Genomic DNA, 14348 nt, shown 5'->3' with positions numbered 1-14348 from the left:
TGTGCAGATCTCAGCTTTTCTTTTTCCCCTAAATGATCAGGCACAGCTTTCTTGAATCACTGTGCCTGATCCTAGAGAGAACCATATAGCTATACAGTTACAGCTGCACAGTCCTCTCTATGCCCTCATCTCTATTATCATAGTGAGAACTGTGTGGTCATACAGATACAGCTGCACAATCCTCTCTATCCCCTCCCTGCACTCATCTTTATGATCATAGTGAGAACTGTGTGGTCATACAGATACAGCTGCACAATCCTCTCTATCCCCTCCCTGCACTCATCTTTATGATTATAGAGAGAACAGTTACAGCTGCACAGTCCACTCTATCCCCTCCCTGCACTCATCTTTATGATTATAGAGAGAACAGTTACAGCTGCACAGTCCTCTCTATCCCCTCCCTGCACTCATCTTTATGATTATAGAGAGAACAGTTACAGCTGCACAGTCCACTCTATCCCCTCCCTGCACTCATCTTTATGATTATAGAGAGAACAGTTACAGCTGCACAGTCCTCTCTGTCCCCTCCCTGCACTCATCACTGTGCGGCCAAAATACATTAGTTGCAGACTTTTTAAGTCAATGATATAGAGGGGTTAACTCTGACACATGGTTGCCGGAATGGAAAACTGGATGTCATAAAGAACGGCCATGAATTGTTATAGTGTAGAAAGCAGCCTGTAACCTTTACACTAGGGAAGGAACAAATGAACATTTTGCCTGCAGTTTTTGACACACTTGTGAATGATTCTCCCATCCCTCGATTATTATAGGCAAACATAGTGTTTGCACAGTCCCTAGCGTTCAAGGTGAAATCTCATTATGTGCGGCTTTTCTGCCGGGTCCTTGTTATGCGGCGCACACAACGCTCAGGACTATCGACTCGTTCTCTGTGATGCTAAGAAATGTGATTAGCCTTTAGTTTTGTAAATGGGAATCTTGACATGGAGCAGACGCGTCAGCACTTTCCGCCCGTGTTATGCGCCGCGCTCTTTACGTGTCAATCTCGGAGCCTAATCGCATTCTGTCGGATACTCACATCATTCATCCCAAGCTCCCGGGAAAGAAGCGTTTCAATGGAGGGCAATCATGGCGTTATGGAATGGGTCCAGTGCAGGCAGCCATGTTCACAGCCACCATGCATTGTGGAGCCTGACATTATACAGATGAAGCAGAAGTCATCAGCAGGTTATCTAGGGGATCACAGGATTTCACAGAACAGGCAAAACTGCAGAAGTATTACAGATTAAAGGAGCTATCCGTGTGTGGGCACGTATGTGCCCCAGCTACTATAGGGGTTCCTCAAAAATAAGACTGTGTCTTATAATAATTTTTGCTCCCAAAGATGCACTTGGTCTTATTTTCAGGGGATGTCTTAATTCACAAGTCACATGCACAGCAGGGACAGAAAGTATGGCATAGTGGCTTCCAGCCACCAGGCGGAGCTCATCTTTTAGCACACGTGTAGCTCAGCAGGGACAGAGCATATGGTATAGCGGCTTCCGGCCACCAGGGGAAACTAACCACATCACACTCGTACAGCAAAGCAGGGACAGTGTATGGTATAGCGGCTTCCGGCCACCAGGGGAAACTAACCACATCACACTCGTACAGCACAGCAGGGACAGTGTATGGTATGGCGGCTTCCGGACACCAGGGGGAGCTCACCACAGCACACTGGTATAGTTCAGCAGAGACAGAGCGTACGGTATAGCGGATTCCGGCCACCAGTGGGAGCTCACCACAGCACACTCGTATAGTTCAGCAGAGACAGAGTGTACGGTATAGCGGCTTTCGGCCACCAGGGGGAGCTCACCACAGCACACTTGTATAGCTCAGCAGGGACAGAATGTACGGTATGGCAGCTCCTTTCCACCAGAGGGAGATCCCCACACCACACTCGTATAGCTCAGCATGGACAGAGCATACAGTATGGTGGCTTCCGGCCACCAAGGTGAGCTAACCACATCACACTCGTACAGAACAGCAGGGACAGCGTATGGTATGGCGGTAGGCGACGGCATAACGTCAGACTGTGTGCAGCTCTACATCTGGTGGTAGGTGATGGGCCTCTTGATGGCTTGCCTTTACAAGTGACAGCCACGGAAGGGAACATCAGGGTTGGCGGCAGGTGACGCTCTTCATCTCCTGCATGCAGCTGCTCTGCAATGGACAGTGAAGGTAGGGGACAACGGTGGTGGGCTAAAATGAATCACAGCTGCCTGTTCTGATGTTCTGTTCGGCTGGTATGCTTCCAAACAAAAACTTTGCTGGGTCTTACAGTGTAGCTACGTACTTTGTTTTGCTGATTTGCTGTTAGCTCTCAGGATCTTTTTTTTTTACTGTGCAGCACTTATGTATCCTCGATGATAGTGCCCCATGTGGTAAATCCCTGCATGGCTGCGGTTGCAGCTTTGGATGTGACTGGAGTATAAAGTGTCTCCACATTCCTGTACATTATAACGCTCTATTAATGTAGCACATGTACTGCGCGCCCGCCAATCCTGAATTCATTATCAGAACATCTGAATCACAACTAGGAATAAAGTACAATACATCCATAAATTATACAATCACTGTAATAAATATGTGCCCCCCTCCTCTCCTCACATTTGTAGTTTAAAAAAAAAATAAAAAGGAATATAAAGCGAGAGGACGGCCATTTATTAAGTGTGACAAGTGAGCGCCGCACTCCCCCGCGGCACACATATGTCCTCACATCTGCTTTGAGTAATATCATCATGATTTTAAAAATGATTTATCGCTCGCCACATCGTAAATCGCCGTCTATGCTGTTACTTACAAGTTTAAGACGTTCAATGAAAGCATCAAGAGCCGGTGTGAAGACGCCAACGTGCTCGAAACATGTTTAACTCGGCAAACACGTGAGGAAAAGAGATGAAGGCATAGCAGATCCTGGGGGGTCATGTAGATCAGCGGCTGATCACTGACAACATTCTGATATGTATATGGTGAACAATTATTGTCAGACGTGAACAGCTCTTCATCCATTACTGCTGGCAACCTACCTAGGGGTAGTCACAGCCCCGCCCCCTGTATGACATCACTGATATAATATAATGGAGTGATCGGACTTGAGATCCTAACACCTTATACTACAGGAACAGCTATTCATCTATCACTGCTTACAACCAGCCCTGTATATCATGTGATTAGAGAGGTAGTCACAGCCCCGCCCCCTGGATGACATCACTGATATACTAGTGCGATCGGACATGAGATCCTCACACCTTATACTACAGGGACAGCTATTCATCTATTACTGCTGACAACCGCCCCATATGTGATGTGTAAGAGGTAGTCACAGCCCCACCCCTTGCATGACATCACTGATATAATGGTGTGATCGGACATGAGATCCTTACACTACAGGGACAAGCTATTCATCTATCACTGGTGACAACTGCCCCTATATGTGACGTGTAAGGGTCCATTTACACAGAAAGATTATCTGACAGATTATCTGCCAAAGATTTAAAGCCAAAGCCAGAAACAGACTATAAACAGGGAACAGATCATACAGGAAAGCCTGAGATTCCTCCTCTTTTTAAATCCATTCCTGGCTTTGGCTTCAAATCTTTGGCAGATAATCTGTCAGATAATCTTTCTGTGTAAATGGGCCCTTAGAGGTAGTCACAGCCCCGCCCCCTGGATGATATCACTAATATAATGACATGAGATCCACGTACTGTGTATTACAGGAGCAGTAGTTTATAGTGATGCAGACCTAACTCTTTTCTGCTGAAGCCTTACAGTGAGATTTCTCTTGAGGCGCGAGGTTCATGCCGCCTCCAGGTGCAGTATCATTCGCCAGGATCTTCACTTCCTGCTGTGATAAATGAACGTATTATTTGCATTTCATATGTTGCAAATCCTGCCGCCGGCTCCTAGAGTCCCCGTCACCTCAGTATCCGTCATTGCCAAAAAGAATTAGGTTATTTAACAGAAAATAATGGGGACGCAGGTGCAGCGCACCTGAGCCGGCGGCGGGGAGGCCGAGGATCCCACCGGGGACAACAATTTACAGGACTTTTTAGGATTTCTGTGCAGTAAAGGTCTCCAGATGGAGCTTAAAGGGAGGAAATATTAAAAGATGGTGGAAAAATCGTCCTATCTGGCACATAGTGATAAGACAGGCGGCATCCATTACAGTGCTATTCTCGTCCCCCTGGAGACTTAGTATATGGCGGCATCCTTTATTCATTTATTTGTTTTAAATTATACTAATGACTTTAATTTTTCGGTATCCGCTGAGGAATGTTTAGGCAGCAAGATGGACGATTGTGCCCACAAGTGGAGGTAAGGCAGGAGAGCGGAGGTGAGGCGGGACAGCGGAGGTAAGGTGGGAGAGCAGAGGTAAGGCGGGAGAGTGGAGGTAAGGCGGGAGAGCGGAGGTAAGAAGCGACAGCGGAGGAAAGGAGCGAGAGCGGAGGAAAGGTGGGAGAGCAGAGGTAAGGCGGGAGAGCGGAGGTAAGGAGTGAGAGCAGAGGAAAGGCGGGAGAGCGGAGGTAAGGCGGGAGAGCGGAGGTAAGGCGGGAGAGCGGAGGTAAGGCGGGAGAGCGGAGGTAAGGCGGGAGAGCGGAGGTAAGGCGGGAGAGCGGAGGTAAGGCGGGAGAGCGGAGGTAAGGCGGGAGAGCGGAGGTAAGGAGGGAGAGTAGAAGTAAGGAGCAAGAGCAGAGGTAAGGCGGGAGAGCGGAGGTAAGGAGGGAGAGTAGAAGTAAGGAGCGAGAGCAGAGTACAGGCGGGAGAGCGGAGGTAAAGAGCGAGAGCAGTGGTACAGAGCGAGTGTACAGGTAAGGCACCTGAGCAGAGGTAAGGAGCTACAGTAGATGTAAGGTGCGAGAGTAGAGGTATGACAGACGGCAGGTAGATGTAAGGAGAGTAGAGGTAAGGCGTGAACTATCACTACAGTCCGTCACCATCCTCTCACCATGTGCACACAAGGAAGAGCAGATCTCAGAAAGCATGATGATATCCCGGATTACATTATGAATCGCAGCTTGTATTATGATATTATATGATAATTCTGCAGCTTTAGAGCTGAAATCTCCCAACACTCCTACTTGTTCAGTGTCTGCACAGAGAGTGGTGATTTGCATTCTGGGGCATGTCCCCTGTACAGCAGCCTGCGTACAGACATCTGATGTAGGTGGCATTAACCGCCCCACGCACTATAGTATGGAAGGTGCACCCCATCACCGGTGATCATATAAGCTGCAGTTTCTTACCTTCCACCTGCACATACAGCAGCTGATAAGTACTGGAATACTAGAAATTTTTTAATAGAAGTGAATAACAAATTACAAATCTCTTGCACCAGTTGATTTGAAAGTTTTTTTTTTGTTTTTTTTTTGTGAACAACCCCTTTAAGATTGTTTTTTGATCCAAAATCTGCACCTACAGATCTGGGATTTTTTTGTTCTTCCTTGTCCCTTTTTCTAGATTTATTGTCCAGGATATATTGATACATTGTTTCTGTCATCAAGTAAAGAGACGTCTCTTTTCTTGATAACTTTACTAAATGTTCATTAAACACATTAAGCTGCAGTCCAGCTATCCTCGGCGTGTTGGATCTCGAGCCGGAGACAACCTCAGCGAAGATCTTAAAGACGAATGGCGGTCGCCTCGCGGAGGAGATTATCCTAATTCTGCAGATCATTGACATCGAGTCAGAGATTCAAGTGTAATTGTGGCGGTCGTTTTCTCAGAGCGGCGGTCAGGGCCCGGTGGCTATAATGATCACATTTTATATAGGTCGTCTGAGAGGTGCACCATCAGCTTCATTATATCAAGTACATGAAATAAATGTGAAAAAACGGGAAGGAATTAGCAGAAGATTTCAGCTTCTCGGCTTAATCACTTTGTGAACAGTGCGAGGAGGTGAAGCGGAAATCTCCGCAAGTACAGAAGTGTCGCCAGAATGGTAATATAATGGCAGCTCTGTTCCCTCGCAGATTGCAGCTGCCTGCGGCATTGCTTGAGTTTATTTATTTGCACCACATTTATAGTACTGTTCATCCTGAGCCGCCTGCTTCATGAATAGAATTCACTATTCAGGGGACTTTACATCAATTGTCATCCAGCATTATTGTAATAAAAGAATGATTAATCCAGCAATTCAGACCATGCCAGGAACAACCTCACCGGCAACAATGGGATCGCCACTGGCATTAGTTTACCATGCCGGCAATGCCAGTGCCAGAGATTTGTAATTTACTTCTATTTAAAAATCTCCAGTCTTCCAGTACTTATCAGCTGCTGTATGTCCTGCAGGAAGTGGTGTATTTTCTCCAGTCTGACACAGTGCTCTTTGCTGCCACCTCTGTCCATGTCAGGAACTGTCCAGAGCAGGAAAGGTTTGTATGGGGATTTGCTGCTGCTCTGGACAGTTCCTGGCATGGACAGAGGTGGCAGCAGAGAGCCCTGTGTCAGACTGGACGAATACACTCTACATTATTTCCTGCAGGACATACAGCAGCTGATAAGTACTGAAAGGCTGGAGATTTTTTTATTAGAAGTAAATTACAAATAACTGGCACTTTCTGGCACCAGTTGATTTGTAAGAAAATATGTTTTTTGTCAACAACCCCTTTAAGGCATAAATCCCATAAATGGTATGATCACAAATAATAAAATGTGCTGTTTAGGACACGAAAATGCATAAAGTTTTAAGTGCATAAAGTTTTGTCACTGTTCAAAATCACTCAATGGGAGCTGGAGAAACACACCAAGGCTCCCATGGAAGTCAATGGCACATTGCTTACATAGGTGCGTTTTGTACCCATGTGAACATTTAGATTGACAAGCTGTAGCGTTTGCTGGGATTCCTGCTGCATTTTCCCAGTATAGATTGTATACAAAGGTGAATATTACCCCCCCCCCCCCCCCCCAATAGAGATACTGAGAGAAGATGCAATTTAGTTAGATCTACTGTATTTTGAGATCCTTCTGGGACTGTGCAACATAGAAAGAAAATCCCTAATAGAACCATCTGGGACCTAGGCCCTTTTGTCTGGACTTAGCACATCTGTATGGGTGTTACTAAGGGTAGTCATATGTCGGGTTGGTGACTGTATGAAGGCCACGGCAACAAGACGTAAGGTGTTATCAAAAATAAGAAACTTTTGTTGACACAACACGTTTCTGCGCTATATTCCATAAGCGCCTTCCTCAGGCATATACAGTACTTGCAATTCCATCAGTTTTATCTGGTAGTGGGCAGAACCTCAGTGTAAGGGCTCGTTCCCACTGAGCAAAAGCAGCTGAATTTCTGCGCTGAATCAGCGCTGAAATTTCAGCCGTTAAAATAGGTGCAGAGCTAATTTCCATTGTGTTGAATGGAAATTCTGCTCTGCAGTTCACACAGTGGAATTTCCGCACTGAACTAATCCGCTTTCCGCCAGAAGAATGAACATGTTCATTCTTCCGCTAGCGGAAGCCTATACAAATCAACGGGGCTCTGATTTTCTGTTTCAGCGCTGAATACGCGCGTATTCAGCGCGGAATACAAGCGTAATACAAGCGGAATTACTCGCTGAATCAGCGCGGAAATGGGGAAAAGGGGGGGGGAGGAGGATTCTAGTATATGTTCTGGTATAGTCTAGTTTACTCACCAAATACTCGCTGAATTTCAGCGCTGAATGCATGCGGATTCAGCGCGGATTCCTCGAGTATTCCGCGCTGAATTTGTCAAGAGCTAATTAGGAGCTGAACACTTTCCTAGCAGAATACGCAGGGATTCTGCTTACATTCTGCTTATATTCTGCTCGGAATTCAGCGTCAGTTTATTTCAGGCGGAAATATTTCCTTGCGTAATCCGCTCCTTTTGCTCTGTGTGAACGTAGCCTTACTGTCATATAAAGATGTGTCCACCCTTACCTTTCCCCTAGATAAGTTACGGAATGGAATCTTTTATGACTGCATCGTACCACAATTTCCTCACATGTTATCAAAGGACTCAAAAACAGTAGATTCCATAACATGGATCACTAAATAGTCAGCTTAGAGATGAGATGAGGGTGGACACATCTTTACACTTTAACCAATAGAGACATATTGATAGAGGCTGTGTAGTTACATCTAGCTAGACGCTATGTTGAAGGAGATGAGAGAGAGAACTGCATCATTACAGTAGGGACACAGAGTGAAGAGTAATTCACATAGACTTTACAGGTCTCAAATGCCCCCATATTCCCCACTCTTTACAGGGAAGTGGACTTTATTACCATTACTGGATTTTTTTTTCACCCAAATTCTCAGTTTTGGTAACAATTTCCTACCTACAGTTGTATGTGTAGCACAGTGGCCAATGTCCATTCTAATGTTGGTAAAGGGACAGGGCAGAGACATGTTAAAGGTGAAGTCCGGCCCTGTCAACAATCTGACAGACGGCAGGGGGGAAATAATAGGTAAGTATTGCTTACGTCACCCTGTGCCCATAATGAGCAGTGTGACCAGCCCCCTGGAAGACATTTTTCCCTAAGTAGTGATGTCTCAACTCGGGGGGAGGGGGGAATGCCCACCCCGACTGATGGACATCCCACTCAGCCAATCACTGACTGGCTAAGCGGCCAGTCCATCAGCTGGGTCGTGATGTCTGCTCTGCTCGAGGTCCTGTAGTCTGGCAGGGGTCCTGGAGCGGCGATCCAGCACTGAAGAGGCACGGGGAGAGGTGAGTTGGTGTAATTTTTACCACCTGCCCCTTATGTTAAAGTGACTCTGTACCCACAATTTGACTCCCCCAAACCACTTGTACCTTTGGATAGTTGTTTTTAATCCAAGATCTGTCCTGAGGTCCGTTCGGCAGGTGATGCAGTTATTGTCCTAAAAAAACAACTTTTAAACTTGCAGCCCCGTGCCCAACGGCTGTGGCCTAGATTGTGTATGCATTAGGCTGGCACAACCTCTCCATCCCTCCACATGGGCTGGATTGTTAAGGCATAGGAAAAATGGTGAAGAGGGTGGGGAGGAGGGACGGAGGGGTGGTACAAAGTCAGGGCCCAGATACTCCAAGCCATGACCGTTTGACACAGGGCTGCCAGTTTAAAAGTTGTTTTTTAGGACAATAACTGCATCACCTGCCGAACGGACCGCAGGACACATCTTGGATTAAAAGCAGCTTTCTGAAAGTACAAGTGGTTTTGGGGGGATAGATTGTGTCGCTTTAAAAAAAAAAATTCTCTGGCCAGACTTCTCCTTTAAAACAAAATTGCTTTGCTGCACAGATAAATTGAAAAATCTGACAAAATCTCAGGAAAAAATATTTTAAAAATAATCCATTAACACTTGCATAACTTGGTAGCGTCTTTATAGTCATGCCCAAAGTTCAATACTAAGTTTATTCACAAAAAAGCCTGGTCTCCGATTCTGCTTCCTGGAGTCGCCTTGGCTCATCGTCTCTTTGCCAAGTTTTACAGACTTCCAGTGATATTTCTGCTTTGCATTAAGCCTTTTTCAAAAAGAATTTGGCACCTACTATAGACTGTGTGCCAGGTACAGCCTCTTACAAGGTAACCTTGTGTTTTCCTGCAGCTTACAGACCCCCACCCCTCCTCCCTTGTTCCTGGTCCCCGGGGGCCACTCACAATGAGGTATAAACAGGAAACTAAAAGGTAGCTGCATCTGGTGGAGATCTGCGGTTCCCTTTATAAAAGTTCCTAAATGAGCTGAGGAGAAGTGATTATAAAGTAGCGCGCGCTGATCTCAGATAGGAGCGGGACGCGGTGCCCGGCTTTGAGATAAGAACTTGACAAAAATGTGTAAAAAAGATGCAAAACATTTTACTTCTGAAAAAAATTGAGATTAACATTTCCTCTGTCGCGTGCCAAGATTTCCGCACATTTGAACCGCGAGCAGTTGGCTTGTTTTCAAAACCGATAAATAATGATGTTTGTGGCAGAAACAATTATCCTAAAAAATCATCTGAAAGGACGCGGCGCCTTTTATAAAGACGACATTCAATTTATGGAGAGAGAACGTTACATATGGGGCGTGAGAGCTCCACTTACATCTAGCAGCCAGTTCTTTAACGCTCCGGCTCATTGATGTACGCAAAGCGGTGGTGGCGCGCTAATGTTTGAAGTTCGGCATTCGCGACACCGAGCTTTTTAATCGTTCTGTCGGCTCGCTTGACATCTGCTAGAGTGGATTCGAGAAAAACTTCTACATCTCCTGCATATATACAAAGGTTCGAAACTTAGGAGAGGAAAGTAGTTCGCATTAGGTATCAGTTACTTGCTTTTTTTTTTTTTTGGATTGTGTTTACTGAGATAAATTGAGCCCTGGCCCATTACTTTCAGCTAGAGAGTGTGCTGAGACTTCCTGCTGGGAGAGAGGACTGCGTCATCCGAGTATGGACCAAGTGCTGTTCAAGTGCGCTATGGAGGCGGGTAGTGCTCCTAATGGTCTTACCGGACCGTGGAGCACACAACTACACGGGACAGCACAGAGGAGGAGGGTAAGAGACATATCTGCCTCTCCTGTGCAACAGGTTAGATTTGTCTACCCAGCTGATAGTTTCCCTTTAAGCATTGGGATTTCCCAGTTGTCTTACGTGGCCCCCAGTTACGGCAAGAAAAGAATAATCTACCGAGACATTAATGTCTTTTTACCAGTTTGACTCCCAGAACATCAGAATTCGCACCTCGTCCCTTATCGCCCATTAAACCTTATCAAGTCATAAACGTTCATTTACAAAATAATCAGGCGACTTTCTGCCAAGAAACGCGTTCCAGGAATACGCATCATCACCTGTAAATAACGAGGACGGGAACTCGCATAAATCGCCCCGCGCCGCATCGTATCGACAAGAAGAGACGGTCGTCAGTGTACAAAGCGCGGATTTAAGTGTATATAAATACAATTAAGCTTTATGGAGAGGCCGTATATAAGGGTCGTGGATGCCACGGCGGGAAGTCAGCCAACCCTGCTTACAAATCACCGCGACCAAGAGGCGACAAAACTTAGATTTCTCTACCTCCAAAAGGCGGAATTTATTATCTCCTGTAAATTGATTTTGGACGCCTTTCATTTGCCATTGGTATTAACTCACAAGCACAACGACTATACCACGCGTTTTGCTCACTCATCTATTTCTTGACTCTTGTTCTGCTATAGAAAATGTTCATTAAGCATCAGGCGAGGAAGGAAAGATCAAACAACATGGAGGCAACAGGAATATCAGGTGCATCCATCACCTGTGCTTGAGGAAAGGGAGACAAGATAGAAGAGGAGGAATAAGGTCCTCCAGCAGCACAGAGTATAGCAGCAGAGGGGAGCGATGATGCTGTGGGAGGAGGTCACAGACTAAAAGTTACGGAGTAGAAGGAGCAGGGTCCCCAGCAGCGCAGAGTATGTTAGTATAAGAGTTTGCTGATTTTGTGGGTGATCACAGAGGCGCTGTGGGCCCCAGCACTGGTAAGCACAGTGATAACGCTGGCCGTGTGGAAAGGGTCCCGTAGCACAGAGGATATCAGGAAAGCAGCGGGATGATCTTTCAGTAAGGTATAGATGGAAGCTTATGTTATATAGTAGAAGGAGCAGGACCCTCATAACTCGCTATAATGTCCTTAAGGTCTTGACCCTAACTTGCATAGAGGTTGCTGCAGACCATCCTTGTCTCAGGTGGTCGGGGGGGATTCACTTTGCAGCAGATAACGCTCAGCCAGCAGTATTGTTCTGCGATCTTGCCGGGTTCCTTGGATTGCCAGATGAGTGACAGCTCTGTCAGGTACTGAATGAAGACTGACAGTGTAATATCGAAAATGCAGCGTTCACAAAACTCCGGCCTCAAGTTTTTCCATGACAGTGCAGTTTTTACTGTCACAGACGGCAATTTTTTCCCACTTTACAATAAATGTATCATTTTCTTTCTAGAGACTTATTTGTTTTGCTCAATAAAGACAGAAGTTGTTTCTTAGGTGGAATTTATTTAACCAATCCTCTGCCGGCACTTGTCTCTATAACCTTCGGGAAACGCTGACAGTGGGAATTGTGTGCGGGAATAGAAGACTGTGTGACCTCCGAGAGGCAGGTGTCGTGGAGACAGTGAAGAAAAGAATTAAAGGGGTATTGTGACCACACAACCTTTTTTTTTTTTTTTTATATTGAGTTCAGGTTATAAAAAATAAGAAAGCATACTCATCTCCCCCAATCTGCTGCTGCTCCCTGTCCCCACTGCTCTCAGCCACTTCCTGGTTCCTATGACGTGTTGTACCCACAGAAAATGTCTTCTCGCCCAATCACTGACTGAGGCAAGTCAATCAGTGCTGTTGGCAACGCGGTGGGGGATCAGGGCAGGGGAGTATTTTTTTTTATTTTTTTTTTGCAGTATCAGAAACCTCTTGTGCCTCTGGATTACACAGTTAAATTGAATATTCTTAGGATTTATTAGTATCATACAATATCAAAAACAAAAGACACATGGAACCAAGCAAGTGTCATGAGGGCTTTATTGGTAGTACGAGGGGAGTGTGCATTGGAGGCAGTCACTATGGATTATGGCAGGGGCATATACCATGGAGACATGACATTTCTGCAACAATTGTGCTTCCTTATTTGAAAGATTTTTGAAGCCAAAGCCAGGAACAGACTATAAACAGGGAACAGGTCATATAGGAAAGACTGGGATTTCTTCTCTTCTCAAATCCATTCCTGGCTTTGGCTTAAAAAATCTGTAAAATAAATCTCTGTGTTAAGGCACCAATAGGGTCCTTTTTGGTTAATATGGTAAAAAGATCACTGACCACAAGGAGACCAATGCTGGCTAAAGCGCTTAATACAGTGAAACCCTCCATGCGTTGCCCCCTGGGAAACATCAATATGCAAAAAGGGCTGCAGAGCCTCAGTTACGAGTCTCAAAACACAGAAGTAGTTAGATATCCCTCCAGGGAACGACCAAAGGGATGGCTCCTGTACAGAAACTACCACATTAACTGGACCCTTCGGTCAGTATCCAACTCAATTACAAGTCTGGTGATATAACCAGGGAAAAACCAAGGCCAGGTATCCTTCCAAAGACAGCTGTTTCGGAGGGTTGCCCCTCGTCGGCTCTCAGGGCATGATGGGAGCTGTAGTTTTTGTTGGATAACCTCTGGTATAGTTACTTGTACAGCTTGTATATGAGTATTCGTTCTCATGTAAACAGAATGATTATCCAGTGCTATATAGAGCTGGAGTTTCGTACCATTGTGTTATGCTATGGATTTCATATAACCTCGGTATGATCTTTGACTTAAGTTTAAGCCTTAGAAGAGCAGACTGTCAGGAACGGAGTCCTATTAGGGCGACAATTGCGTCGTTTCCTGCTCATTCTAGAAATCCGCTTTGAACGTAATGAATTATTGAAGCAATTTGTTTGGTGTAATGGCGCGGCTTCCACGTGAATTTGTTTTCTTAATGCATTAGTCTCCAGAACAGTCGCGCTCATAAACGGCTCCTCATTAAAAACAAAAACGCTTTATTTATGTCGCAGAGAAGTTTTTGATGATTATTCTCTAATCGCATGAAATGACTCCTCAGTACCCGGCAGCGCCAAGACGCCGTCCTTTACTTATTACTTTATCTCCTTTTGAACGTTTTTGTGTCGCTGCTTCTTCACACAAACATCTGAGACGCCCTTGTTCTTCTAAGATGAGTCAATGAAAACCCCGCAGAGACCCCATCAGTATGGGGAGGACGAGCCGCAGAGGCCCTCTCGGAAACAGAAGCCGCTAAATGCATATATATATACAGTATATTCTCATTACGCTTATTGCCCCCTCATGGACTCTGGTGGAATTCAAGCAGAATTGAAGCCCTATTGACTTCTATAGGATTTCTCTAGTGGAATCCGCCCAAAGAATTGACCTGACAATTCTTTGGGTGGATATTAGATCTCCGGCAAAAAATTTGGTGCAAATATTCCACCGAGTAAACAGTGTGGAAATCCCATTGAACACAATATAATATTGCTCTGTTCATATTTTACAGTCAGAATTTCTAGCAGAATCCGTGGAATCCATTGTATCTATTTATTACTTTACTATTGTATCTCCGGTCAGATCTAGAATCGACCTGTGATGCAAATCTGCAGCACCTCAGCCATAGCGTTGCATTTGCTGCAGAATTATCAACGAGGGTGCCGGGGATTTTTAGCTAAAATGCTGCAGATCTGTATCTACATTGACTTTTGTCCTTTTGGTATGTGAAACAGTCCGTCGCTCATCTACAAGTACAAGGAATAAATCGATTTTAAACTTTTTTTCGGTGCCACATTTTTACGAACTTGAATAAATGAGTAGAACTCATAAGGAGCCTTAAGAAGGACACATTAAAAACTAAGCCGTATC

At 45.3% G+C, this 14348-nt stretch overlaps 1 protein-coding gene across 6 annotated transcripts in view; it reads left to right on the top strand.

Annotated features, from left to right (window-relative positions):
• DACH2 (dachshund family transcription factor 2) overlaps positions 1–14348 on the top strand; it is a 311864-nt gene that overhangs the window by 263777 nt on the left and 33739 nt on the right. The gene's annotated exons all lie outside the window — the stretch shown is intronic.

The sequence above is a fragment of the Dendropsophus ebraccatus genome, chromosome 10, assembly GCF_027789765.1.
Source record: "Dendropsophus ebraccatus isolate aDenEbr1 chromosome 10, aDenEbr1.pat, whole genome shotgun sequence".
In the NCBI taxonomy this organism is placed as follows: Eukaryota; Metazoa; Chordata; class Amphibia; order Anura; family Hylidae; genus Dendropsophus; species Dendropsophus ebraccatus.
This window is presented reverse-complemented; position numbering and strand designations above follow the sequence as displayed.